The 23579-nt window shown below is 43.0% G+C and overlaps 40 non-coding genes across 40 annotated transcripts; all 40 read left to right on the plus strand.

The window, feature by feature from the left end:
• Window positions 1–804: 804 nt before the first annotated feature.
• Window positions 805–877, plus strand: TRNAH-AUG (transfer RNA histidin (anticodon AUG)). Its single transcript has one exon. It is a non-coding gene; the product is annotated as a tRNA-His (tRNA).
• Window positions 878–884: 7 nt separating this feature from the next.
• Window positions 885–956, plus strand: TRNAH-GUG (transfer RNA histidin (anticodon GUG)). The gene has a single exon. It is a non-coding gene; the product is annotated as a tRNA-His (tRNA).
• A 398-nt stretch (window positions 957–1354) lies between these two features.
• TRNAH-GUG (transfer RNA histidin (anticodon GUG)) lies at window positions 1355–1426 on the plus strand. Its single transcript has one exon. It is a non-coding gene; the product is annotated as a tRNA-His (tRNA).
• Window positions 1427–1824: 398 nt separating this feature from the next.
• TRNAH-GUG (transfer RNA histidin (anticodon GUG)) lies at window positions 1825–1896 on the plus strand. Its single transcript has one exon. It is a non-coding gene; the product is annotated as a tRNA-His (tRNA).
• A 788-nt stretch (window positions 1897–2684) lies between these two features.
• Window positions 2685–2757, plus strand: TRNAR-ACG (transfer RNA arginine (anticodon ACG)). The gene has a single exon. It is a non-coding gene; the product is annotated as a tRNA-Arg (tRNA).
• An 871-nt stretch (window positions 2758–3628) lies between these two features.
• Window positions 3629–3701, plus strand: TRNAR-ACG (transfer RNA arginine (anticodon ACG)). Its single transcript has one exon. It is a non-coding gene; the product is annotated as a tRNA-Arg (tRNA).
• Window positions 3702–3708: 7 nt separating this feature from the next.
• On the plus strand, window positions 3709–3780 carry TRNAH-GUG (transfer RNA histidin (anticodon GUG)). The gene has a single exon. It is a non-coding gene; the product is annotated as a tRNA-His (tRNA).
• A 400-nt stretch (window positions 3781–4180) lies between these two features.
• On the plus strand, window positions 4181–4252 carry TRNAH-GUG (transfer RNA histidin (anticodon GUG)). The gene has a single exon. It is a non-coding gene; the product is annotated as a tRNA-His (tRNA).
• Window positions 4253–4650: 398 nt separating this feature from the next.
• Window positions 4651–4722, plus strand: TRNAH-GUG (transfer RNA histidin (anticodon GUG)). Its single transcript has one exon. It is a non-coding gene; the product is annotated as a tRNA-His (tRNA).
• A 318-nt stretch (window positions 4723–5040) lies between these two features.
• Window positions 5041–5113, plus strand: TRNAR-ACG (transfer RNA arginine (anticodon ACG)). Its single transcript has one exon. It is a non-coding gene; the product is annotated as a tRNA-Arg (tRNA).
• Window positions 5114–5497: 384 nt separating this feature from the next.
• On the plus strand, window positions 5498–5570 carry TRNAR-ACG (transfer RNA arginine (anticodon ACG)). The gene has a single exon. It is a non-coding gene; the product is annotated as a tRNA-Arg (tRNA).
• Window positions 5571–5577: 7 nt separating this feature from the next.
• TRNAH-GUG (transfer RNA histidin (anticodon GUG)) lies at window positions 5578–5649 on the plus strand. Its single transcript has one exon. It is a non-coding gene; the product is annotated as a tRNA-His (tRNA).
• Window positions 5650–6907: 1258 nt separating this feature from the next.
• TRNAH-AUG (transfer RNA histidin (anticodon AUG)) lies at window positions 6908–6980 on the plus strand. Its single transcript has one exon. It is a non-coding gene; the product is annotated as a tRNA-His (tRNA).
• Window positions 6981–6987: 7 nt separating this feature from the next.
• Window positions 6988–7059, plus strand: TRNAH-GUG (transfer RNA histidin (anticodon GUG)). Its single transcript has one exon. It is a non-coding gene; the product is annotated as a tRNA-His (tRNA).
• Window positions 7060–7377: 318 nt separating this feature from the next.
• TRNAR-ACG (transfer RNA arginine (anticodon ACG)) lies at window positions 7378–7450 on the plus strand. Its single transcript has one exon. It is a non-coding gene; the product is annotated as a tRNA-Arg (tRNA).
• Window positions 7451–7847: 397 nt separating this feature from the next.
• TRNAC-ACA (transfer RNA cysteine (anticodon ACA)) lies at window positions 7848–7920 on the plus strand. Its single transcript has one exon. It is a non-coding gene; the product is annotated as a tRNA-Cys (tRNA).
• A 7-nt stretch (window positions 7921–7927) lies between these two features.
• Window positions 7928–7999, plus strand: TRNAH-GUG (transfer RNA histidin (anticodon GUG)). The gene has a single exon. It is a non-coding gene; the product is annotated as a tRNA-His (tRNA).
• Window positions 8000–8317: 318 nt separating this feature from the next.
• On the plus strand, window positions 8318–8390 carry TRNAH-AUG (transfer RNA histidin (anticodon AUG)). The gene has a single exon. It is a non-coding gene; the product is annotated as a tRNA-His (tRNA).
• Window positions 8391–8397: 7 nt separating this feature from the next.
• TRNAH-GUG (transfer RNA histidin (anticodon GUG)) lies at window positions 8398–8469 on the plus strand. Its single transcript has one exon. It is a non-coding gene; the product is annotated as a tRNA-His (tRNA).
• Window positions 8470–9735: 1266 nt separating this feature from the next.
• Window positions 9736–9808, plus strand: TRNAR-ACG (transfer RNA arginine (anticodon ACG)). The gene has a single exon. It is a non-coding gene; the product is annotated as a tRNA-Arg (tRNA).
• Window positions 9809–9815: 7 nt separating this feature from the next.
• On the plus strand, window positions 9816–9887 carry TRNAH-GUG (transfer RNA histidin (anticodon GUG)). The gene has a single exon. It is a non-coding gene; the product is annotated as a tRNA-His (tRNA).
• A 1343-nt stretch (window positions 9888–11230) lies between these two features.
• On the plus strand, window positions 11231–11302 carry TRNAH-GUG (transfer RNA histidin (anticodon GUG)). The gene has a single exon. It is a non-coding gene; the product is annotated as a tRNA-His (tRNA).
• Window positions 11303–11624: 322 nt separating this feature from the next.
• TRNAR-ACG (transfer RNA arginine (anticodon ACG)) lies at window positions 11625–11697 on the plus strand. Its single transcript has one exon. It is a non-coding gene; the product is annotated as a tRNA-Arg (tRNA).
• Window positions 11698–11704: 7 nt separating this feature from the next.
• Window positions 11705–11776, plus strand: TRNAH-GUG (transfer RNA histidin (anticodon GUG)). The gene has a single exon. It is a non-coding gene; the product is annotated as a tRNA-His (tRNA).
• A 793-nt stretch (window positions 11777–12569) lies between these two features.
• TRNAR-ACG (transfer RNA arginine (anticodon ACG)) lies at window positions 12570–12642 on the plus strand. The gene has a single exon. It is a non-coding gene; the product is annotated as a tRNA-Arg (tRNA).
• Window positions 12643–13510: 868 nt separating this feature from the next.
• Window positions 13511–13583, plus strand: TRNAR-ACG (transfer RNA arginine (anticodon ACG)). The gene has a single exon. It is a non-coding gene; the product is annotated as a tRNA-Arg (tRNA).
• Window positions 13584–14926: 1343 nt separating this feature from the next.
• On the plus strand, window positions 14927–14999 carry TRNAR-ACG (transfer RNA arginine (anticodon ACG)). Its single transcript has one exon. It is a non-coding gene; the product is annotated as a tRNA-Arg (tRNA).
• Window positions 15000–15476: 477 nt separating this feature from the next.
• TRNAH-GUG (transfer RNA histidin (anticodon GUG)) lies at window positions 15477–15548 on the plus strand. The gene has a single exon. It is a non-coding gene; the product is annotated as a tRNA-His (tRNA).
• Window positions 15549–17285: 1737 nt separating this feature from the next.
• Window positions 17286–17358, plus strand: TRNAR-ACG (transfer RNA arginine (anticodon ACG)). The gene has a single exon. It is a non-coding gene; the product is annotated as a tRNA-Arg (tRNA).
• A 1337-nt stretch (window positions 17359–18695) lies between these two features.
• On the plus strand, window positions 18696–18768 carry TRNAR-ACG (transfer RNA arginine (anticodon ACG)). Its single transcript has one exon. It is a non-coding gene; the product is annotated as a tRNA-Arg (tRNA).
• Window positions 18769–19710: 942 nt separating this feature from the next.
• Window positions 19711–19782, plus strand: TRNAH-GUG (transfer RNA histidin (anticodon GUG)). Its single transcript has one exon. It is a non-coding gene; the product is annotated as a tRNA-His (tRNA).
• Window positions 19783–20104: 322 nt separating this feature from the next.
• Window positions 20105–20177, plus strand: TRNAR-ACG (transfer RNA arginine (anticodon ACG)). The gene has a single exon. It is a non-coding gene; the product is annotated as a tRNA-Arg (tRNA).
• A 7-nt stretch (window positions 20178–20184) lies between these two features.
• Window positions 20185–20256, plus strand: TRNAH-GUG (transfer RNA histidin (anticodon GUG)). Its single transcript has one exon. It is a non-coding gene; the product is annotated as a tRNA-His (tRNA).
• A 319-nt stretch (window positions 20257–20575) lies between these two features.
• On the plus strand, window positions 20576–20648 carry TRNAR-ACG (transfer RNA arginine (anticodon ACG)). The gene has a single exon. It is a non-coding gene; the product is annotated as a tRNA-Arg (tRNA).
• A 477-nt stretch (window positions 20649–21125) lies between these two features.
• TRNAH-GUG (transfer RNA histidin (anticodon GUG)) lies at window positions 21126–21197 on the plus strand. The gene has a single exon. It is a non-coding gene; the product is annotated as a tRNA-His (tRNA).
• A 318-nt stretch (window positions 21198–21515) lies between these two features.
• On the plus strand, window positions 21516–21588 carry TRNAR-ACG (transfer RNA arginine (anticodon ACG)). Its single transcript has one exon. It is a non-coding gene; the product is annotated as a tRNA-Arg (tRNA).
• Window positions 21589–21595: 7 nt separating this feature from the next.
• Window positions 21596–21667, plus strand: TRNAH-GUG (transfer RNA histidin (anticodon GUG)). The gene has a single exon. It is a non-coding gene; the product is annotated as a tRNA-His (tRNA).
• Window positions 21668–22065: 398 nt separating this feature from the next.
• On the plus strand, window positions 22066–22137 carry TRNAH-GUG (transfer RNA histidin (anticodon GUG)). Its single transcript has one exon. It is a non-coding gene; the product is annotated as a tRNA-His (tRNA).
• Window positions 22138–23395: 1258 nt separating this feature from the next.
• On the plus strand, window positions 23396–23468 carry TRNAR-ACG (transfer RNA arginine (anticodon ACG)). The gene has a single exon. It is a non-coding gene; the product is annotated as a tRNA-Arg (tRNA).
• A 7-nt stretch (window positions 23469–23475) lies between these two features.
• Window positions 23476–23547, plus strand: TRNAH-GUG (transfer RNA histidin (anticodon GUG)). Its single transcript has one exon. It is a non-coding gene; the product is annotated as a tRNA-His (tRNA).
• Window positions 23548–23579: the final 32 nt, after the last annotated feature.

Consider the following 23579-nt stretch of genomic DNA (forward strand, 5'->3'; position numbering starts at 1 on the left):
AATCCGGGTCACGGCATGTCTTTTTTTGTTCCAATATTAACGCCAACTTCCCAAGGTGGAAAATTCTTTTCAGAGTTTTAGGAAAAAAAGCAACTCATGTTTCTCCTGTGTTATTTGTTGGCTTCTCTGAATTTCTTGAACCACATTTGGCAACATTGTGATTTCAACTCTCCCAAAATCACATTGTCAGAAAACTCACACCGTTTCCAGATCTCATGAAAATATGTTATCTCTGATGATTGGATTGGCAAGAAACGGATTGGACTTATTGCAATGTTGGAAGTTTGCTAGTTCTTTAAAATGAGTCACATTTTGGGCTGCAGCACTCTCATCAGGGCCAGTGGCGCAATGGATAACGCTTCTGACTACGGATCAGAAGATTGTAGGATCAACTCCTACCTGGCTCGAAGCGTTGCCGTGATCGTATAGTGGTTAGTACTCTGTGTTGTTGCCGCAGCAACCCCGGTTCGAATCCGGGTCACGGCATGTCTTTTTTTGTTCCAATATTAACGCCAACTTCCCAAGGTGGAAAATTATTTTCAGAGTTTTAGGAAAAAAAGCAACTCATGTTTCTCCTGTGTTATTTGTTGGCTTCTCTGAATTTCTTGGACCACATTTGGCAACATTGTGATTTCAACTCTCCCAAAATCACATTGTCAGAAAACTCACACCGTTTCCAGATCTCATGAAAATATGTTATCTCTGATGATTGGATTGGCAAGAAACGGATTGGACTTATTGCAATGTTGGAAGTTTGCTAGTTTTTTAAAATGAGTCACATTTTGAACTGCAGCGCTCTCGTCAGGGCCAGTGGCGCAATGGATAACGCGTCTGACTATGGATCAGAAGATTGTAGGTTCGACTCCTACCTGGCTCGAAGCGTTGCCGTGATCGTATAGTGGTTAGTACTCTGCGTTGTGGCCGCAGCAACCCCGGTTCGAATCCGGGTCACGGCATGTCTTTTTTTGTTCCAATATTAACGCCAACTTCCCAAGGTGGAAAATTCTTTTCAGAGTTTTAGGAAAAAAAGCAACTCATGTTTCTCCTGTGTTATTTGTTGGCTTCTCTGAATTTCTTGAACCACATTTGGCAACATTGTGATTTCAACTCTCCCAAAATCACATTGTCAGAAAACTCACACCGTTTCCAGATCTCATGAAAATATGTTATCTCTGATGATTGGATTGGCAAGAAACGGATTGGACTTATTGCAATGTTGGAAGTTTGCTAGTTCTTTAAAATGAGTCACATTTTGGGCTGCAGCACTCTCATCAGGGCCAGTGGCGCAATGGATAACACGTCTGACTACGGATCAGGAGATTGTAGGTTCGACTCCTACCTGGCTCGAAGCGTTGCCGTGATTGTATAGTGGTTAGTACTCTGCGTTGTGGCCGCAGCAACCCCGGTTCGAATCCGGGTCACGGCATGTCTTTTTTTGTTCCAATATTAACGCCAACTTCCCAAGGTGGAAAATTATTTTCAGAGTTTTAGGAAAAAAAGCAACTCATGTTTCTCCTGTGTTATTTGTTGGCTTCTCTGAATTTCTTGGACCACATTTGGCAACATTGTGATTTCTACTCTCCCAAAATCACATTGTCAGAAAACTCACACCGTTTCCAGATCTCTTGAAAATATGTTATCTCTGATGATTGGATTGGCAAGAAACGGATTGGACTTATTGCAATGTTGGAAGTTTGCTAGTTCTTTAAAATTAGTCACATTTTGGGCTGCAGCACTCTCATCAGGGCCAGTGGCGCAATGGATAACGCTTCTGACTACGGATCAGAAGCTTGTAGGATCAACTCCTACCTGGCTCGAAGCGTTGCCGTGATCGTATAGTGGTTAGTACTCTGTGTTGTGGCCGCAGCAACCCCGGTTCGAATCCGGGTCACGGCATGTCTTTTTTTGTTCCAATATTAACGCCAACTTCCCAAGGTGGAAAATTCTTTTCAGAGTTTTAGGAAAAAAAGCAACTCATGTTTCTCCTGTGTTATTTGTTGGCTTCTCTGAATTTCTTGGACCACATTTGGCAACATTGTGATTTCAACTCTCCCAAAATCACATTGTCAGAAAACTCACACCGTTTCCAGATCTCATGAAAATATGTTATCTCTGATGATTGGATTGGCAAGAAACGGATTGGACTTATTGCAATGTTGGAAGTTTGCTAGTTCTTTAAAATGAGTCACATTTTGGGCTGCAGCACTCTCATCAGGGCCAGTGGCGCAATGGATAACGCGTCTGACTACGGATCAGGAGATTGTAGGTTCGACTCCTACCTGGCTCGAAGCTTTGCCGTGGTCGTATAGTGGTTAGTACTCTGCGTTGTGGACGCAGCAACCCTGGTTCGGATCCGGTTCACGGCATGCCTTTTTTTGTTCCAATATTAACGCCAACTTCCCAAGGTGGAAAATTCTTTTCAGAGTTTTAGGAAAAAAAGCAACTCATGTTTCTCCTGTGTTATTTGTTGGCTTCTCTGAATTTCTTGGACCACATTTGGCAACATTGTGATTTCAACTCTCCCAAAATCACATTGTCAGAAAACTCACACCGTTTCCAGATCTCATGAAAATATGTTATCTCTGATGATTGGATTGGCAAGAAACGGATTGGACTTATTGCAATGTTGGAAGTTTGCTAGTTTTTTAAAATGAGTCACATTTTGAACTGCAGCTCTCTCGTCAGGGCCAGTGGCGCAATGGATAACGCGTCTGACTACGGATCAGAAGATTGTAGGTTCGACTCCTACCTGGCTCGAAGCGTTGCCGTGATCGTATAGTGGTTAGTACTCTGCGTTGTGGCCGCAGCAACCCCGGTTCGAATCCGGATCACGGCATGTCCTTTTTTGTTCCAATATTAACACCAACTTCCCAAGGTGGAAAATTATTTTCAGAGTTTTAGGAAAAAAAGCAACTCATTTTTCTCCTGTATTATTTGTTGGCTTCTCTGAATTTCTTCGACCACATTTGGCAACATTGTGATTTCAACTCTCCCAAAATCACATTGTCAGAAAACTCACACCGTTTCCAGATCTCATGAAAATATGTTATCTTATCTCTGATGATTGGATTGGCAAGAAACGGATTGGACTTATTGCAATGTTGGAAGTTTGCTAGTTCTTTCAAATGAGTCACATTTTGGGCTGCAGCACTCTCATCAGGGCCAGTGGCGCAATGGATAACGCGTCTGACTACGTATCAGAAGATTGTAGGTTCGACTCCTACCTGGCTCGAAGCGTTGCCGTGATCGTATAGTGGTTAGTACTCTGCGTTGTGGCCGCAGCAACCCCGGTTCGAATCCGGATCACGGCATGTCTTTTTTTGTTCCAATATTAACGCCAACTTCCCAAGGTGGAAAATTCTTTTCAGAGTTTTAGGAAAAAAGCAACTCATGTTTCTCCTGTGTTATTTGTTGGCTTCTCTGAATTTCTTGGACCACATTTGGCAACATTGTGATTTCAACTCTCCCAAAATCACATTGTCAGAAAACTCACTACGTTTCCAGATCTCATGAAAATATGTTATCTCTGATGATTGGATTGGCAAGAAACGGATTGGACTTATTGCAATGTTGGAAGTTTGCTAGTTCTTTAAAATGAGTCACATTTTGGGCTGCAGCACTCTCATCAGGGCCAGTGGCGCAATGGATAACGCGTCTGACTACGGATCAGAAGATTGTAGGTTCGACTCCTACCTGGCTCGAATCGTTGCCGTGATCGTATAGTGGTTAGTACTCTGCGTTGTGGCCGCAGCAACCCCGGTTCGAATCCGGGTCACGGCATGTCTTTTTTTTGTTCCAATATTAACGCCAACTTCCCAAGGTGGAAAATTCTTTTCAGAGTTTTAGGAAAAAAAGCAACTCATGTTTCTCCTGTGTTATTTGTTGGCTTCTCTGAATTTCTTGGACCACATTTGGCAACATTGTGATTTCAACTCTCCCAAAATCACATTGTCAGAAAACTCACACCGTTTCCAGATCTCATGAAAATATGTTATCTCTGATGATTGGATTGGCAAGAAACGGATTGGACTTATTGCAATGTTGGAAGTTTGCTAGTTCTTTAAAATTAGTCACATTTTGGGCTGCAGCACTCTCATCATGGCCAGTGGCGCAATGGATAACGCGTCTGACTACGGATCAGAAGATTGTAGGTTCCACTCCTACTCTGGCTCGAAGCGTTGCCGTGATCGTATAGTGGTTAGTACTCTGCGTTGTGGCCGCAGCAACCCCGGTTCGAATCCGGGTCACGGCATGTCTTTTTTTGTTCCAATATTAACGCCAACTTCCCAAGGTGGAAAATTCTTTTCAGAGTTTTAGGAAAAAAAGCAACTCATGTTTCTCCTGTGTTATTTGTTGGCTTCTCTGAATTTCTTGGACCACATTTGGCAACATTGTGATTTCAACTCTCCCAAAATCACATTGTCAGAAAACTCACACCGTTTCCAGATCTCATGAAAATATGTTATCTCTGATGATTGGATTGGCAAGAAACGGATTGGACTTATTGCAATGTTGGAAGTTTGCTAGTTCTTTAAAATGAGTCACATTTTGGGCTGCAGCACTCTCATCAGGGCCAGTGGCGCAATGGATAACGCTTCTGACTACGGATCAGAAGATTGTAGGATCAACTCCTACCTGGCTCGAAGCGTTGCCGTGATCGTATAGTGGTTAGTACTCTGTGTTGTGGCCGCAGCAACCCCGGTTCGAATCCGGGTCACGGCATGTCTTTTTTTGTTCCAATATTAACGCCAACTTCCCAAGGTGGAAAATTCTTTTCAGAGTTTTAGGAAAAAAAGCAACTCATGTTTCTCCTGTGTTATTTGTTGGCTTCTCTGAATTTCTTGGACCACATTTGGCAACATTGTGATTTCAACTCTCCCAAAATCACATTGTCAGAAAACTCACACCGTTTCCAGATCTCATGAAAATATGTTATCTCTGATGATTGGATTGGCAAGAAACGGATTGGACTTATTGCAATGTTGGAAGTTTGCTAGTTCTTTAAAATGAGTCACATTTTGGGCTGCAGCACTCTCATCAGGGCCAGTGGCGCAATGGATAACGCGTCTGACTACGGATCAGAAGATTGTAGGTTCGACTCCTACCTGGCTCGAAGCGTTGCCGTGATCGTATAGTGGTTGTGGCCGCAGCAACCCCGGTTCAAATCCGGGTCACGGCATGTCTTTTTTTGTTCCAATATTAACGCCAACTTCCCAAGGTGGAAAATTCTTTTCAGAGTTTTAGGAAAAAAAGCAACTCATGTTTCTCCTGTGTTATTTGTTGGCTTCTCTGAATTTCTTGGACCACATTTGGCAACATTGTGATTTCAACTCTCCCAAAATCACATTGTCAGAAAACTCACACCGTTTCCAGATCTCATGAAAATATGTTATCTCTGATGATTGGATTGGCAAGAAACGGATTGGACTTATTGCAATGTTGGAAGTTTGCTAGTTTTTTAAAATGAGTCACATTTTGAACTGCAGCGCTCTCGTCAGGGCCAGTGGCGCAATGGATAACGCGTCTGACTACGGATCAGAAGATTGTAGGTTCGACTCCTACCTGGCTCGAAGCGTTGCCGTGATCGTATAGTGGTTAGTACTCTGCGTTGTGGCCGCAGCAACCCCGGTTCGAATCCGGGTCACGGCAAGTCTTTTTTTGTTCCAATATTAACGCCAACTTCCCAAGGTGGAAAATTATTTTCAGAGTTTTAGGAAAAAAAGCAACTCATTTTTCTCCTGTATTATTTGTTGGCTTCTCTGAATTTCTTCGACCACATTTGGCAACATTGTGATTTCAACTCTCCCAAAATCACATTGTCAGAAAACTCACACCGTTTCCAGATCTCATGAAAATATGTTATCTCTGATGATTGGATTGGCAAGAAACGGATTGGACTTATTGCAATGTTGGAAGTTTGCTAGTTCTTTAAAATTAGTCACATTTTGGGCGGCAGCACTCTCATCAGGGCCAGTGACGCAATGGATAACACGTCTGACAAGGGATCAGAAGATTGTAGGTTCGACTCCTACCTGGCTCGAAGCGTTGCCGTGATCGTATAGTGGTTAGTACTCTGCGTTGTGGCCGCAGCAACCCCGGTTCGAATCCAGGTCACGGCATGTCTTTATTTGTTCCAATATTAACGCCAACTTCCCAAGGTGGAAAATTCTTTTCAGAGTTTTAGGAAAAAAAGCAACTCATGTTTCTCCTGTGTTATTTGTTGGCTTCTCTGAATTTCTTGAACCACATTTGGCAACATTGTGATTTCAACTCTCCCAAAATCACATTGTCAGAAAACTCACACCGTTTCCAGATCTCATGAAAATATGTTATCTCTGATGATTGGATTGGCAAGAAACGGATTGGACTTATTGCAATGTTGGAAGTTTGCTAGTTCTTTAAAATGAGTCACATTTTGGGCTGCAGCACTCTCATCAGGGCCAGTGGCGCAATGGATAACGCTTCTGACTACGGATCAGAAGATTGTAGGATCAACTCCTACCTGGCTCGAAGCGTTGCCGTGATCGTATAGTGGTTAGTACTCTGTGTTGTTGCCGCAGCAACCCCGGTTCGAATCCGGGTCACGGCATGTCTTTTTTTGTTCCAATATTAACGCCAACTTCCCAAGGTGGAAAATTATTTTCAGAGTTTTAGGAAAAAAAGCAACTCATGTTTCTCCTGTGTTATTTGTTGGCTTCTCTGAATTTCTTGGACCACATTTGGCAACATTGTGATTTCAACTCTCCCAAAATCACATTGTCAGAAAACTCACACCGTTTCCAGATCTCATGAAAATATGTTATCTCTGATGATTGGATTGGCAAGAAACGGATTGGACTTATTGCAATGTTGGAAGTTTGCTAGTTTTTTAAAATGAGTCACATTTTGAACTGCAGCGCTCTCGTCAGGGCCAGTGGCGCAATGGATAACGCGTCTGACTATGGATCAGAAGATTGTAGGTTCGACTCCTACCTGGCTCGAAGCGTTGCCGTGATCGTATAGTGGTTAGTACTCTGCGTTGTGGCCGCAGCAACCCCGGTTCGAATCCGGGTCACGGCATGTCTTTTTTTGTTCCAATATTAACGCCAACTTCCCAAGGTGGAAAATTATTTTCAGAGTTTTAGGAAAAAAAGCAACTCATTTTTCTCCTGTATTATTTGTTGGCTTCTCTGAATTTCTTCGACCACATTTGGCAACATTGTGATTTCAACTCTCCCAAAATCACATTGTCAGAAAACTCACACCGTTTCCAGATCTCATGAAAATATGTTATCTCTGATGATTGGATTGGCAAGAAACGGATTGGACTTATTGCAATGTTGGAAGTTTGCTAGTTCTTTAAAATTAGTCACATTTTGGGCGGCAGCACTCTCATCAGGGCCAGTGGCGCAATGGATAACGCGTCTGACTACGGATCAGAAGATTGTAGGTTCGACTCCTACCTGGCTCGAAGCGTTGCCGTGATCGTATAGTGGTTAGTACTCTGCGTTGTGGCTGCAGCAACCCCGGTTCGAATCCGGGTCACGGCATGTCTTTTTTTGTTCCAATATTAACGCCAACTTCCCAAGGTGGAAAATTATTTTCAGAGTTTTAGGAAAAAAAGCAACTCATGTTTCTCCTGTGTTATTTGTTGGCTTCTCTGAATTTCTTGAACCACATTTAGCAACATTGTGATTTCAACTCTCCCAAAATCACATTGTCAGAAAACTCACACCGTTTCCAGATCTCATGAAAATATGTTATCTCTGATGATTGAATTGGCAAGAAACGGATTGGACTTATTGCAATGTTGGAAGTTTGCTAGTTTTTTAAAATGAGTCACATTTTGGGCTGCAGCACTCTCATCAGGGCCAGTGGCGCAATGGATAACGCTTCTGACTACAGATCAGAAGATTGTAGGATCAACTCCTACCTGGCTCGAAGCGTTGCCGTGATCGTATAGTGGTTAGTACTCTGTGTTGTGGCCGCAGCAACCCCGGTTCGAATCCGGGTCACGGCATGCCTTTTTTTGTTCCAATATTAACGCCAACTTCCCAAGGTGGAAAATTATTTTCAGAGTTTTAGGAAAAAAAGCAACTCATGTTTCTCCTGTGTTATTTGTTGGCTTCTCTGAATTTCTTGGACCACATTTGGCAACATTGTGATTTCAACTCTCCCAAAATCACATTGTCAGAAAACTCACACCGTTTCCAGATCTCATGAAAATATGTTATCTCTGATGATTGGATTGGCAAGAAACGGATTGGACTTATTGCAATGTTGGAAGTTTGCTAGTTTTTTAAAATGAGTCACATTTTGAACTGCAGCGCTCTCGTCAGGGCCAGTGGCGCAATGGATAACGCGTCTGACTATGGATCAGAAGATTGTAGGTTCGACTCCTACCTGGCTCGAAGCGTTGCCGTGATCGTATAGTGGTTAGTACTCTGCGTTGTGGCCGCAGCAACCCCGGTTCGAATCCGGGTCACGGCATGTCTTTTTTTGTTCCAATATTAACGCCAACTTCCCAAGGTGGAAAATTCTTTTCAGAGTTTTAGGAAATAAAGCAACTCATGTTTCTCCTGTGTTATTTGTTGGCTTCTCTGAATTTCTTGGACCACATTTGGCAACATTGTGATTTCTACTCTCCCAAAATCACATTGTCAGAAAACTCACACCGTTTCCAGATCTCTTGAAAATATGTTATCTCTGATGATTGGATTGGCAAGAAACGGATTGGACTTATTGCAATGTTGGAAGTTTGCTAGTTCTTTAAAATTAGTCACATTTTGGGCTGCAGCACTCTCATCAGGGCCAGTGGCGCAATGGATAACGCGTCTGACTACGGATCAGGAGTTTGTAGGTTCGACTCCTACCTGGCTCGAAGCTTTGCCGTGGTCGTATAGTGGTTAGTACTCTGCGTTGTGGCCGCAGCAACCCTGGTTTGGATCCGGGTCACGGCATGCCTTTTTTTGTTCCAATATTAACGCCAACTTCCCAAGGTGGAAAATTCTTTTCAGAGTTTTAGGAAAAAAAGCAACTCATGTTTCTCCTGTGTTATTTGTTGGCTTCTCTGAATTTCTTGGACCACATTTGGCAACATTGTGATTTCAACTCTCCCAAAATCACATTGTCAGAAAACTCACAACGTTTCCAGATCTCATGAAAATATGTTATCTCTGATGATTGGATTGGCAAGAAACGGATTGGACTTATTGCAATGTTGGAAGTTTGCTAGTTCTTTAAAATGAGTCACATTTTGGGCTGCAGCACTCTCATCAGGGCCAGTGGCGCAATGGATAACGCGTCTGACTACGGATCAGGAGATTGTAGGTTCGACTCCTACCTGGCTCGAAGCTTTGCCGTGATCGTATGTATAGTGGTTAGTACTCTGCGTTGTGGCCGCAGCAACCCCGGTTCGAATCCGGGTCACGGCATGCCTTTTTTTGTTCCAATATTAACGCCAACTTCCCAAGGTGGAAAATTCTTTTCAGAGTTTTAGGAAATAAAGCAACTCATGTTTCTCCTGTGTTATTTGTTGGCTTCTCTGAATTTCTTGGACCACATTTGGCAACATTGTGATTTCAACTCTCCCAAATCACATTGTCAGAAAACTCACACCGTTTCCAGATCTCATGAAAATATGTTATCTTATCTCTGATGATTGGATTGGCAAGAAACGGATTGGACTTATTGCAATGTTGGAAGTTTGCTAGTTCTTTAAAATTAGTCACATTTTGGGCGGCAGCACTCTCATCAGGGCCAGTGGCGCAATGGATAACGCGTCTGACTACGGATCAGAAGATTGTAGGTTCGACTCCTACCTGGCTCGAAGCGTTGCCGTGATCGTATAGTGGTTAGTACTCTGCGTTGTGGCCGCAGCAACCCCGGTTCAAATCCGGGTCACGGCATGTCTTTTTTTGTTCCAATATTAACGCCAACTTCCCAAGGTGGAAAATTATTTTCAGAGTTTTAGGAAAAAAAGCAACTCATGTTTCTCCTGTGTTATTTGTTGGCTTCTCTGAATTTCTTGAACCACATTTGGCAACATTGTGATTTCAACTCTCCCAAAATCACATTGTCAGAAAACTCACACCGTTTCCAGATCTCATGAAAATATGTTATCTTATCTCTGATGATTGGATTGGCAAGAAACGGATTGGACTTATTGCAATGTTGGAAGTTTGCTAGTTCTTTAAAATGAGTCACATTTTGGGCTGCAGCACTCTCATCAGGGCCAGTGGCGCAATGGATAACGTGTCTGACTACGGATCAGAAGATTGTAGGTTCGACTCCTACCTGGCTCGAAGCGTTGCCGTGTTCGTATAGTGGTTAGTACTCTGCGTTGTGGCCACAGCAACCCCGGTTCGAATCCGGGTCACGGCATGTCTTTTTTTGTTCCAATATTAACGCCAACTTCCCAAGGTGGAAAATTATTTTCAGAGTTTTAGGAAAAAAAGCAACTCATGTTTCTCCTGTGTTATTTGTTGGCTTCTCTGAATTTCTTGAACCACATTTGGCAACATTGTGATTTCAACTCTCCCAAAATCACATTGTCAGAAAACTCACACCGTTTCCAGATCTCATGAAAATATGTTATCTCTGATGATTGGATTGGCAAGAAACGGATTGGACTTATTGCAATGTTGGAAGTTCGCTAGTTCTTTAAAATGAGTCACATTTTGGGCTGCAGCACTCTCATCAGGGCCAGTGGCGCAATGGATAACGCTTCTGACTACGGATCAGAAGATTGTAGGATCAACTCCTACCTGGCTCGAAGCGTTGCCGTGATCGTATAGTGGTTAGTACTCTGTGTTGTGGCCGCAGCAACCCCGTTTCGAATCCGGGTCACGGCATGTCTTTTTTTGTTCCAATATTAACGCCAACTTCCCAAGGTGGAAAATTCTTTTCAGAGTTTTAGGAAAAAAAGCAACTCATGTTTCTCCTGTGTTATTTGTTGGCTTCTCTGAATTTCTTGGACCACATTTGGCAACATTGTGATTTCAACTCTCCCAAAATCACATTGTCAGAAAACTCACACCGTTTCCAGATCTCATGAAAATATGTTATCTCTGATGATTGAATTGGCAAGAAATGGATTGGACTTATTGCAGTGTTGGAAGTTTGCTAGTTCTTTAAAATGAGTCACATTTTGGGCTGCAGCACTCTCATCAGGGCCAGTGGCGCAATGGATAACGCGTCTGACTACGGATCAGGAGATTGTAGGTTCGACTCCTACCTGGCTCGAAGCTTTGCCGTGATCGTATAGTGGTTAGTACTCTGCGTTGTGGCCGCAGCAACCCCGGTTCGAATCCGGGTCACGGCATGCCTTTTTTTGTTCCAATATTAACGCCAACTTCTAAAGGTGGAAAATTCTTTTCAGAGTTTTAGGAAATAAAGCAACTCATGTTTCTCCTGTGTTATTTGTTGGCTTCTCTGAATTTCTTGGACCACATTTGGCAACATTGTGATTTCAACTCTCCCAAATCACATTGTCAGAAAACTCACACCGTTTCCAGATCTCATGAAAATATGTTATCTTATCTCTGATGATTGGATTGGCAAGAAACGGATTGGACTTATTGCAATGTTGGAAGTTTGCTAGTTCTTTAAAATTAGTCACATTTTGGGCGGCAGCACTCTCATCAGGGCCAGTGGCGCAATGGATAACGCGTCTGACTACGGATCAGAAGATTGTAGGTTCGACTCCTACCTGGCTCGAAGCGTTGCCGTGATCGTATAGTGGTTAGTACTCTGCGTTGTGGCCGCAGCAACCCCGGTTCAAATCCGGGTCACGGCATGTCTTTTTTTGTTCCAATATTAACGCCAACTTCCCAAGGTGGAAAATTATTTTCAGAGTTTTAGGAAAAAAAGCAACTCATGTTTCTCCTGTATTATTTGTTGGCTTCTCTGAATTTCTTGAACCACATTTGGCAACATTGTGATTTCAACTCTCCCAAAATCACATTGTCAGAAAACTCACACCGTTTCCAGATCTCATGAAAATATGTTATCTTATCTCTGATGATTGGATTGGCAAGAAACGGATTGGACTTATTGCAATGTTGGAAGTTTGCTAGTTCTTTAAAATGAGTCACATTTTGGGCTGCAGCACTCTCATCAGGGCCAGTGGCCCAATGGATAACGTGTCTGACTACGGATCAGAAGATTGTAGGATCAACTCCTACCTGGCTCGAAGCGTTGCCGTGATCGTATAGTGGTTAGTACTCTGTGTTGTGGCCGCAGCAACCCCGTTTCGAATCCGGGTCACGGCATGTCTTTTTTTGTTCCAATATTAACGCCAACTTCCCAAGGTGGAAAATTCTTTTCAGAGTTTTAGGAAAAAAAGCAACTCATGTTTCTCCTGTGTTATTTGTTGGCTTCTCTGAATTTCTTGGACCACATTTGGCAACATTGTGATTTCAACTCTCCCAAAATCACATTGTCAGAAAACTCACACCGTTTCCAGATCTCATGAAAATATGTTATCTCTGATGATTGGATTGGCAAGAAACGGATTGGACTTATTGCAATGTTGGAAGTTTGCTAGTTCTTTAAAATGAGTCACATTTTGGGCGGCAGCACTCTCATCAGGGCCAGTGGCGCAATGGATAACGCGTCTGACTACGGATCAGAAGATTGTAGGTTCGACTCCTACCTGGCTCGAAGCGTTGGCGTGTTCGTATAGTGGTTAGTACTCTGCGTTGTGGCCGCAGCAACCCCGGTTCGAATCCGGGTCACGACATGTTTTTTTTTTGTTCCAATATTAACGCCAACTTCCCAAGGTGGAAAATTATTTTCAGAGTTTTAGGAAAAAAAGCAACTCATGTTTCTCCTGTGTTATTTGTTGGCTTCTCTGAATTTCTTGAACCACATTTGGCAACATTGTGATTTCAACTCTCCCAAAATCACATTGTCAGAAAACTCACACCGTTTCCAGATCTCATGAAAATATGTTATCTCTGATGATTGGATTGGCAAGAAACGGATTGGACTTATTGCAATGTTGGAAGTTTGCTAGTTCTTTAAAATGAGTCACATTTTGGGCTGCAGCACTCTCATCAGGGCCATTGGCGCAATGGATAACGCGTCTGACTACGGATCAGGAGATTGTAGGTTCGACTCCTACCTGGCTCGAAGCTTTGCCGTGGTCGTATAGTGGTTAGTACTCTGCGTTGTGGCCGCAGCAACCCTGGTTCGGATCCGGGTCACGGCATGCCTTTTTTTGTTCCAATATTAACGCCAACTTCCCAAGGTGGAAAATTCTTTTCAGAGTTTTAGGAAAAAAAGCAACTCATGTTTCTCCTGTGTTATTTGTTGGCTTCTCTGAATTTCTTGGACCACATTTGGCAACATTGTGATTTCAACTCTCCCAAAATCACATTGTCAGAAAACTCACACCGTTTCCAGATCTCATGAAAATATGTTATCTCTGATGATTGGATTGGCAAGAAACGGATTGGACTTATTGCAATGTTGGAAGTTTGCTAGTTCTTTAAAATGAGTCACATTTTGGGCGGCAGCACTCTCATCAGGGCCAGTGGCGCAATGGATAACGCGTCTGACTACGGATCAGAAGATTGTAGGTTCGACTCCTACCTGGCTCGAAGCGTTGGCGTGTTCGTATAGTGGTTAATACTCTGCGTTGTGGCCGCAGCATCCCCGGTTCGAATCCGGGTCACGACATGTTTTTTTTTTGTTCCAATATTAACGCCAACTTCCCAAGGTGGAAAATTATTTTCAGAGTTTTAGGAAAAAAAGCAACTCATGTTTCTCCTGTGTTATTTGTTGGCTTCTCTGAATTTCTTGAACCACATTTGGCAACATTGTGATTTCAACTCTCCCAAAATCACATTGTCAGAAAACTCACACCGTTTCCAGATCTCATGAAAATATGTTATCTCTGATGATTGGATTGGCAAGAAACGGATTGGACTTATTGCAATGTTGGAAGTTTGCTAGTTCTTTAAAATGAGTCACATTTTGGGCTGCAGCACTCTCATCAGGGCCATTGGCGCAATGGATAACGCGTCTGACTACGGATCAGGAGATTGTAGGTTCGACTCCTACCTGGCTCGAAGCTTTGCCGTGGTCGTATAGTGGTTAGTACTCTGCGTTGTGGCCGCAGCAACCCTGGTTCGGATCCGGGTCACGGCATGCCTTTTTTTGTTCCAATATTAACGCCAACTTCCCAAGGTGGAAAATTCTTTTCAGAGTTTTAGGAAAAAAAGCAACTCATGTTTCTCCTGTGTTATTTGTTGGCTTCTCTGAATTTCTTGGACCACATTTGGCAACATTGTGATTTCAACTCTCCCAAAATCACATTGTCAGAAAACTCACACCGTTTCCAGATCTCATGAAAATATGTTATCTCTGATGATTGGATTGGCAAGAAACGGATTGGACTTATTGCAATGTTGGAAGTTTGCTAGTTCTTTAAAATGAGTCACATTTTGGGCTGCAGCACTCTCATCAGGGCCAGTGGCGCAATGGATAACGCGTCTGACTACGGATCAGGAGATTGTAGGTTCGACTCCTACCTGGCTCGAAGCTTTGCCGTGGTCGTATAGTGGTTAGTACTCTGCGTTGTGGCCGCAGCAACCCTGGTTTGGATCCGGGTCACGGCATGCCTTTTTTTGTTCCAATATTAACGCCAACTTCCCAAGGTGGAAAATTCTTTTCAGAGTTTTAGGAAAAAAAGCAACTCATGTTTCTCCTGTGTTATTTGTTGGCTTCTCTGAATTTCTTGGACCACATTTGGCAACATTGTGATTTCAACTCTCCCAAAATCACATTGTCAGAAAACTCACACCGTTTCCAGATCTCATGAAAATATGTTATCTTATCTCTGATGATTGGATTGGCAAGAAACGGATTGGACTTATTGCAATGTTGGAAGTTTGCTAGTTCTTTAAAATGAGTCACATTTTGGGCTGCAGCACTCTCATCAGGGCCAGTGGCGCAATGGATAACGCGTCTGACTACGGATCAGAAGATTGTAGGTTCGACTCCTACCTGGCTCGAAGCGTTGCCGTGATCGTATAGTGGTTAGTACTCTGCGTTGTGGCTGCAGCAACCCCGGTTCGAATCCAAGTCACGGCATGTCTTTTTTTGTTCCAATATTAACGCCAACTTCCCAAGGTGGAAAATTCTTTTCAGAGTTTTAGGAAAAAAAGCAACTTATGTTTCTCCTGTGTTATTTGTTGGCTTCTCTGAATTTCTTGGACCACATTTGGCAACATTGTGATTTCAACTCTCCCAAAATCACATTGTCAGAAAACTCACACCGTTTCCAGATCTCATGAAAATATGTTATCTCTGATGATTGGATTGGCAAGAAATGGATTGGACTTATTGCAGTGTTGGAAGTTTGCTAGTTCTTTAAAATGAGTCACATTTTGGGCTGCAGCACTCTCATCAGGGCCAGTGGCGCAATGGATAACGCGTCTGACTACGGATCAGGAGATTGTAGGTTCGACTCCTACCTGGCTCGAAGCTTTGCCGTGATCGTATAGTGGTTAGTACTCTGCGTTGTGGCCGCAGCAACCCCGGTTCGAATCCGGGTCACGGCATGCCTTTTTTTGTTCCAATATTAACGCCAACTTCCCAAGGTGGAAAATTCTTTTCAGAGTTTTAGGAAATAAAGCAACTCATGTTTCTCCTGTGTTATTTGTTGGCTTCTCTGAATTTCTTGGACCACATTTGGCAACATTGTGATTTCAACTCTCCCAAATCACATTGTCAGAAAACTCACACCGTTTCCAGATCTCATGAAAATATGTTATCTTATCTCTGATGATTGGATGGGCAAGAAACGGATTGGACTTATTGCAATGTTGGAAGTTTGCTAGTTCTTTAAAATTAGTCACATTTTGGGCGGCAGCACTCTCATCAGGGCCAGTGGCGCAATGGATAACGCGTCTGACTACGGATCAGAAGATTGTAGGTTCGACTCCTACATGGCTCGAAGCGTTGCCCTGATCGTATAGTGGTTAGTACTCTGCGTTGTGGCCGCAGCAACCCCGGTTCAAATCCGGGTCACGGCATGTCTTTTTTTGTTCCAATATTAACGCCAACTTCCCAAGGTGGAAAATTATTTTCAGAGTTTTAGGAAAAAAAGCAACTCATGTTTCTCCTGTGTTATTTGTTGGCTTCTCTGAATTTCTTGAACCACATTTGGCAACATTGTGATTTCAACTCTCCCAAAATCACATTGTCAGAAAACTCACACCGTTTCCAGATCTCATGAAAATATGTTATCTTATTTCTGATGATTGGATTGGCAAGAAACGGATTGGACTTATTGCAATGTTGGAAGTTTGCTAGTTCTTTAAAATGAGTCACATTTTGGGCTGCAGCACTCTCATCAGGGCCAGTGGCGCAATGGATAACGTGTCTGACTACGGATCAGAAGATTGTAGGTTCGACTCCTACCTGGCTCGAAGCGTTGCCGTGTTCGTATAGTGGTTAGTACTCTGCGTTGTGGCCGCAGCAACCCCGGTTCGAATCCGGGTCACGGCATGTCTTTTTTTGTTCCAATATTAACGCCAACTTCCCAAGGTGGAAAATTCTTTTCAGAGTTTTAGGAAAAAAAGCAACTCATGTTTCTCCTGTGTTATTTGTTGGCTTCTCTGAATTTCTTGGACCACATTTGGCAACATTGTGATTTCAACTCTCCCAAAATCACATTGTCAGAAAACTCACACCGTTTCCAGATCTCATGAAAATATGTTATCTCTGATGATTGGATTGGCAAGAAACGGATTGGACTTATTGCAATGTTGGAAGTTTGCTAGTTCTTTAAAATGAGTCACATTTTGGGCTGCAGCACTCTCATCAGGGCCAGTGGCGCAATGGATAACGCTTCTGACTACGGATCAGAAGATTGTAGGATCAACTCCTACCTGGCTCGAAGCGTTGCCATGATCGTATAGTGGTTAGTACTCTGTGTTGTGGCCGCAGCAACCCCGGTTCGAATCCGGGTCACGGCATGTCTTTTTTTGTTCCAATATTAACGCCAACTTCCCAAGGTGGAAAATTCTTTTCAGAGTTTTAGGAAAAAAAGCAACTCATGTTTCTCCTGTGTTATTTGTTGGCTTCTCTGAATTTCTTGGACCACATTTGGCAACATTGTGATTTCAACTCTCCCAAAATCACATTGTCAGAAAACTCACACCGTTTCCAGATCTCATGAAAATATGTTATCTCTGATGATTGGATTGGCAAGAAACGGATTGGACTTATTGCAATGTTGGAAGTTTGCTAGTTCTTTAAAATGAGTCACATTTTGGGCTGCAGCACTCTCATCAGGGCCAGTGGCGCAATGGATAACGCTTCTGACTACGGATCAGAAGATTGTAGGTTCGACTCCTACCTGGCTCGAAGCGTTGCCGTGTTCGTATAGTGGTTAGTACTCTGCGTTGTGGCCGCAGCAACCCCGGTTCGAATCCGGGTCACGGCATGTCTTTTTTTGTTCCAATATTAACGCCAACTTCCCAAGGTGGAAAATTCTTTTCAGAGTTTTAGGAAAAAAAGCAACTCATGTTTCTCCTGTGTTATTTGTTGGCTTCTCTGAATTTCTTGGACCACATTTGGCAACATTGTGATTTCAACTCTCCCAAAATCACATTGTCAGAAAACTCACACCGTTTCCAGATCTCATGAAAATATGTTATCTCTGATGATTGGATTGGCAAGAAACGGATTGGACTTATTGCAATGTTGGAAGTTTGCTAGTTCTTTAAAATGAGTCACATTTTGGGCGGCAGCACTCTCATCAGGGCCAGTGGCGCAATGGATAACGCGTCTGACTACGGATCAGAAGATTGTAGGATCAACTCCTACCTGGCTCGAAGCGTTGCCATGATCGTATAGTGGTTAGTACTCTGTGTTGTGGCCGCAGCAACCCCGGTTCGAATCCGGGTCACGGCATGTCTTTTTTTGTTCCAATATTAACGCCAACTTCCCAAGGTGGAAAATTCTTTTCAGAGTTTTAGGAAAAAAAGCAACTCATGTTTCTCCTGTGTTATTTGTTGGCTTCTCTGAATTTCTTGGACCACATTTGGCAACATTGTGATTTCAACTCTCCCAAAATCACATTGTCAGAAAACTCACACCGTTTCCAGATCTCATGAAAATATGTTATCTCTGATGATTGGATTGGCAAGAAACGGATTGGACTTATTGCAATGTTGGAAGTTTGCTAGTTCTTTAAAATGAGTCACATTTTGGGCTGCAGCACTCTCATCAGGGCCAGTGGCGCAATGGATAACGCTTCTGACTACGGATCAGAAGATTGTAGGATCAACTCCTACCTGGCTCGAAGCGTTGCCATGATCGTATAGTGGTTAGTACTCTGTGTTGTGGCCGCAGCAACCCCGGTTCGAATCCGGGTCACGGCATGTCTTTTTTTGTTCCAATATTAACGCCAACTTCCCAAGGTGGAAAATTCTTTTCAGAGTTTTAGGAAAAAAAGCAACTCATGTTTCTCCTGTGTTATTTGTTGGCTTCTCTGAATTTCTTGGACCACATTTGGCAACATTGTGATTTCAACTCTCCCAAAATCACATTGTCAGAAAACTCACACCGTTTCCAGATCTCATGAAAATATGTTATCTCTGATGATTGGATTGGCAAGAAACGGATTGGACTTATTGCAATGTTGGAAGTTTGCTAGTTCTTTAAAATGAGTCACATTTTGGGCGGCAGCACTCTCATCAGGGCCAGTGGCGCAATGGATAACGCGTCTGACTACGGATCAGAAGATTGTAGGTTCGACTCCTACCTGGCTCGAAGCGTTGCCGTGTTCGTATAGTGGTTAGTACTCTGCGTTGTGGCCGCAGCAACCCCGGTTCGAATCCGGGTCACGACATGTTTTTTTTTTGTTCCAATATTAACGCCAACTTCCCAAGGTGGAAAATTATTTTCAGAGTTTTAGGAAAAAAAGCAACTCATGTTTCTCCTGTGTTATTTGTTGGCTTCTCTGAATTTCTTGAACCACATTTGGCAACATTGTGATTTCAACTCTCCCAAAATCACATTGTCAGAAAACTCACACCGTTTCCAGATCTCATGAAAATATGTTATCTCTGATGATTGGATTGGCAAGAAACGGATTGGACTTATTGCAATGTTGGAAGTTTGCTAGTTCTTTAAAATGAGTCACATTTTGGGCTGCAGCACTCTCATCAGGGCCAGTGGCGCAATGGATAACGCGTCTGACTACGGATCAGGAGATTGTAGGTTCGACTCCTACCTGGCTTGAAGCTTTGCCGTGGTCGTATAGTGGTTAGTACTCTGCGTTGTGGCCGCAGCAACCCTGGTTCGGGTCACGGCATGCCTTTTTTTGTTCCAATATTAACGCCAACTTCCCAAGGTGGAAAATTCTTTTCAGAGTTTTAGGAAAAAAAGCAACTTATGTTTCTCCTGTGTTATTTGTTGGCTTCTCTGAATTTCTTGGACCACATTTGGCAACATTGTGATTTCAACTCTCCCAAAATCACATTGTCAGAAAACTCACACCGTTTCCAGATCTCATGAAAATATGTTATCTCTGATGATTGGATTGGCAAGAAATGGATTGGACTCATTGCAGTGTTGGAAGTTTGCTAGTTCTTTAAAATGAGTCACATTTTGGGCTGCAGCACTCTCATCAGGGCCAGTGGCGCAATGGATAACGCGTCTGACTACGGATCAGGAGATTGTAGGTTCGACTCCTACCTGGCTCGAAGCTTTGCCGTGATCGTATAGTGGTTAGTACTCTGCGTTGTGGCCGCAGCAACCCCGGTTCGAATCCGGGTCACGGCATGCCTTTTTTTGTTCCAATATTAACGCCAACTTCCCAAGGTGGAAAATTCTTTTCAGAGTTTTAGGAAATAAAGCAACTCATGTTTCTCCTGTGTTATTTGTTGGCTTCTCTGAATTTCTTGGACCACATTTGGCAACATTGTGATTTCAACTCTCCCAAATCACATTGTCAGAAAACTCACACCGTTTCCAGATCTCATGAAAATATGTTATCTTATCTCTGATGATTGGATTGGCAAGAAACGGATTGGACTTATTGCAATGTTGGAAGTTTGCTAGTTCTTTAAAATGAGTCACATTTTGGGTTGCAGCACTCTCATCAGGGCCAGTGGCGCAATGGATAACGCGTCTGACTACGGATCAGAAGATTGTAGGTTCGACTCCTACCTGGCTCGAAGCGTTGCCGTGATCGTATAGTGGTTAGTACTCTGCGTTGTGGCCGCAGCAACCCCGGTTCGAATCCGGGTCACGGCATGTCTTTTTTTGTTCCAATATTAACGCCAACTTCCCAAGGTGGAAAATTCTTTTCAGAGTTTTAGGAAAAAAAGCAACTCATGTTTCTCCTGTGTTATTTGTTGGCTTCTCTGAATTTCTTGGACCACATTTGGCAACATTGTGATTTCAACTCTCCCAAAATCACATTGTCAGAAAACTCACACCGTTTCCAGATCTCATGAAAATATGTTATCTCTGATGATTGGATTGGCAAGAAACGGATTGGACTTATTGCAATGTTGGAAGTTTGCTAGTTTTTTTAAAATGAGTCACATTTTGAACTGCAGCGCTCTCGTCAGGGCCAGTGGCGCAATGGATAACGCGTCTGACTACGGATCAGAAGATTGTAGGTTCGACTCCTACCTGGCTCGAAGCGTTGCCGTGATCGTATAGTGGTTAGTACTCTGCGTTGTGGCCGCAGCAACCCCGGTTCGAATCCGAGTCACAGCATGTCTTTTTTTGTTCCAATATTAACGCCAACTTCCCAAGGTAGAAAATTATTTTCAGAGTTTTAGGAAAAAAAGCAACTCATTTTTCTCCTGTATTATTTGTTGGCTTCTCTGAATTTCTTCGACCACATTTGGCAACATTGTGATTTCAACTCTCCCAAAATCACATTGTCAGAAAACTCACACCGTTTCCAGATCTCATGAAAATATGTTATCTCTGATGATTGGATTGGCAAGAAACGGATTGGACTTATTGCAATGTTGGAAGTTTGCTAGTTCTTTAAAATTAGTCACATTTTGGGCGGCAGCACTCTCATCAGGGCCAGTGGCGCAATGGATTACGCATCTGACTACGGATCAGAAGATTGTAGGTTCGACTCCTACCTGGCTCGAAGCGTTGCCGTGATCGTATAGTGGTTAGTACTCTGCGTTGTGGCCGCAGCAACCCCGGTTCGAATCCGGGTCACGGCATGTCTTTTTTTGTTCCAATATTAACGCCAACTTCCCAAGGTGGAAAATTCTTTTCAGAGTTTTAGGAAAAAAAGCAACTCATGTTTCTCCTGTGTTATTTGTTGGCTTCTCTGAATTTCTTGGACCACATTTGGCAACATTGTGATTTCAACTCTCCCAAAATCACATTGTCAGAAAACTCACACCGTTTCCAGATCTCATGAAAATATGTTATCTCTGATGATTGGATTGGCAAGAAACGGATTGGACTTATTGCAATGTTGGAAGTTTGCTAGTTCTTTAAAATTAGTCACATTTTGGGCGGCAGCACTCTCGTCAGGGCCAGTGGCGCAATGGATAACGCGTCTGACTACGGATCAGAAGATTGTAGGTTCGACTCCTACCTGGCTCGAAGCGTTGCCGTGATCGTATAGTGGTTAGTACTCTGCGTTGTGGCCGCAGCAACCCCGGTTCGAATCCGGGTCACGGCATGTCTTTTTTTGTTCCAATATTAACGCCAACTTCCCAAGGTGGAAAATTATTTTCAGAGTTTTAGAAAAAAAAGCAACTCATTTTTCTCCTGTATTATTTGTTGGCTTCTCTGAATTTCTTCGACCACATTTGGCAACATTGTGATTTCAACTCTCCCAAAATCACATTGTCAGAAAACTCACACCGTTTCCAGATCTCATGAAAATATGTTATCTCTGATGATTGGATTGGCAAGAAACGGATTGGACTTATTGCAATGTTGGAAGTTTGCTAGTTCTTTAAAATTAGTCACATTTTGGGCGGCAGCACTCTCATCAGGGCCAGTGGCGCAATGGATAACGCGTCTGAGTACGGATCAGAAGATTGTAGGTTCGACTCCTACCTGGCTCGGAGCGTTGCCGTGATCGTATAGTGGTTAGTACTCTGCGTTGTGGCCGCAGCAACCCCGGTTCGAATCCGGGTCACGGCATGTCTTTTTTTGTTCCAATATTAACGCCAACTTCCCAAGGTGGAAAATTATTTTCAGAGTTTTAGGAAAAAAAGCAACTCATGTTTCTCCTGTGTTATTTGTTGGCTTCTCTGAATTTCTTGAACCACATTTGGCAACATTGTGATTTCAACTCTCCCAAAATCACATTGTCAGAAAACTCACACCGTTTCCAGATCTCATGAAAATATGTTATCTCTGATGATTGGATTGGCAAGAAACGGATTGGACTTATTGCAATGTTGGAAGTTTGCTAGTTCTTTAAAATGAGTCACATTTTGGGCTGCAGCACTCTCATCAGGGCCAGTGGCGCAATGGATAACGCTTCTGACTACAGATCAGAAGATTGTAGGATCACCTCCTACCTGGCTCGAAGCGTTGCCGTGATCGTATAGTGGTTAGTACTCTGTGTTGTGGCCGCAGCAACCCCGGTTCGAATCTGGGTCACGGCATGCCTTTTTTTGTTCCAATATTAACGCCAACTTCCCAAGGTGGAAAATTCTTTTCAGAGTTTTAGGAAAAAAAGCAACTCATGTTTCTCCTGTGTTATTTGTTGGCTTCTCTGAATTTCTTGGACCACATTTGGCAACATTGTGATTTCAACTCTCCCAAAATCACATTGTCAGAAAACTCACACCGTTTCCAGATCTCATGAAAATATGTTATCTCTGATGATTGGATTGGCAAGAAACGGATTGGACTTATTGCAATGTTGGAAGTTTGCTAGTTTTTTAAAATGAGTCACATTTTGAACTGCAGCACTCTCGTCAGGGCCAGTGGCGCAATGGATAACGCGTCTGACTACGGATCAGAAGATTGTCGGTTCGACTCCTACCTGGCTCGAAGCGTTGCCGTGATCGTATAGTGGTTAGTACTCTGCGTTGTGGCTGCAGCAACCCCGGTTCGAATCCAAGTCACGGCATGTCTTTTTTTGTTCCAATATTAACGCCAACTTTCCAAGGTGGAAAATTCTTTTCAGAGTTTTAGGAAAAAAAGCAACTCATGTTTCTCCTGTGTTATTTGTTGGCTTCTCTGAATTTCTTGGACCACATTTGGCAACATTGTGATTTCAACTCTCCCAAAATCACATTGTCAGAAAACTCACACCGTTTCCAGATCTCATGAAAATATGTTATCTCTGATGATTGGATTGGCAAGAAACGGATTGGACTTATTGCAATGTTGGAAGTTTGCTAGTTCTTTAAAATGAGTCACATTTTGGGCTGCAGCGCTCTCATCAGGGCCAGTGGCGCAATGGATAACGCGTCTGACTACGGATCAGAAGATTGTAGGTTCGACTCCTACCTGGCTCGAAGCGTTGCCGTGATCGTATAGTGGTTAGTACTCTGCGTTGTGGCCGCAGCAACCCCGGTTCGAATCCGGGTCACGGCATGTCTTTTTTTGTTCCAATATTAACGCCAACT

Source organism: Engystomops pustulosus, unplaced genomic scaffold (genome assembly GCF_040894005.1).
Source record: "Engystomops pustulosus unplaced genomic scaffold, aEngPut4.maternal MAT_SCAFFOLD_411, whole genome shotgun sequence".
In the NCBI taxonomy this organism is placed as follows: domain Eukaryota; kingdom Metazoa; phylum Chordata; class Amphibia; order Anura; family Leptodactylidae; genus Engystomops; species Engystomops pustulosus.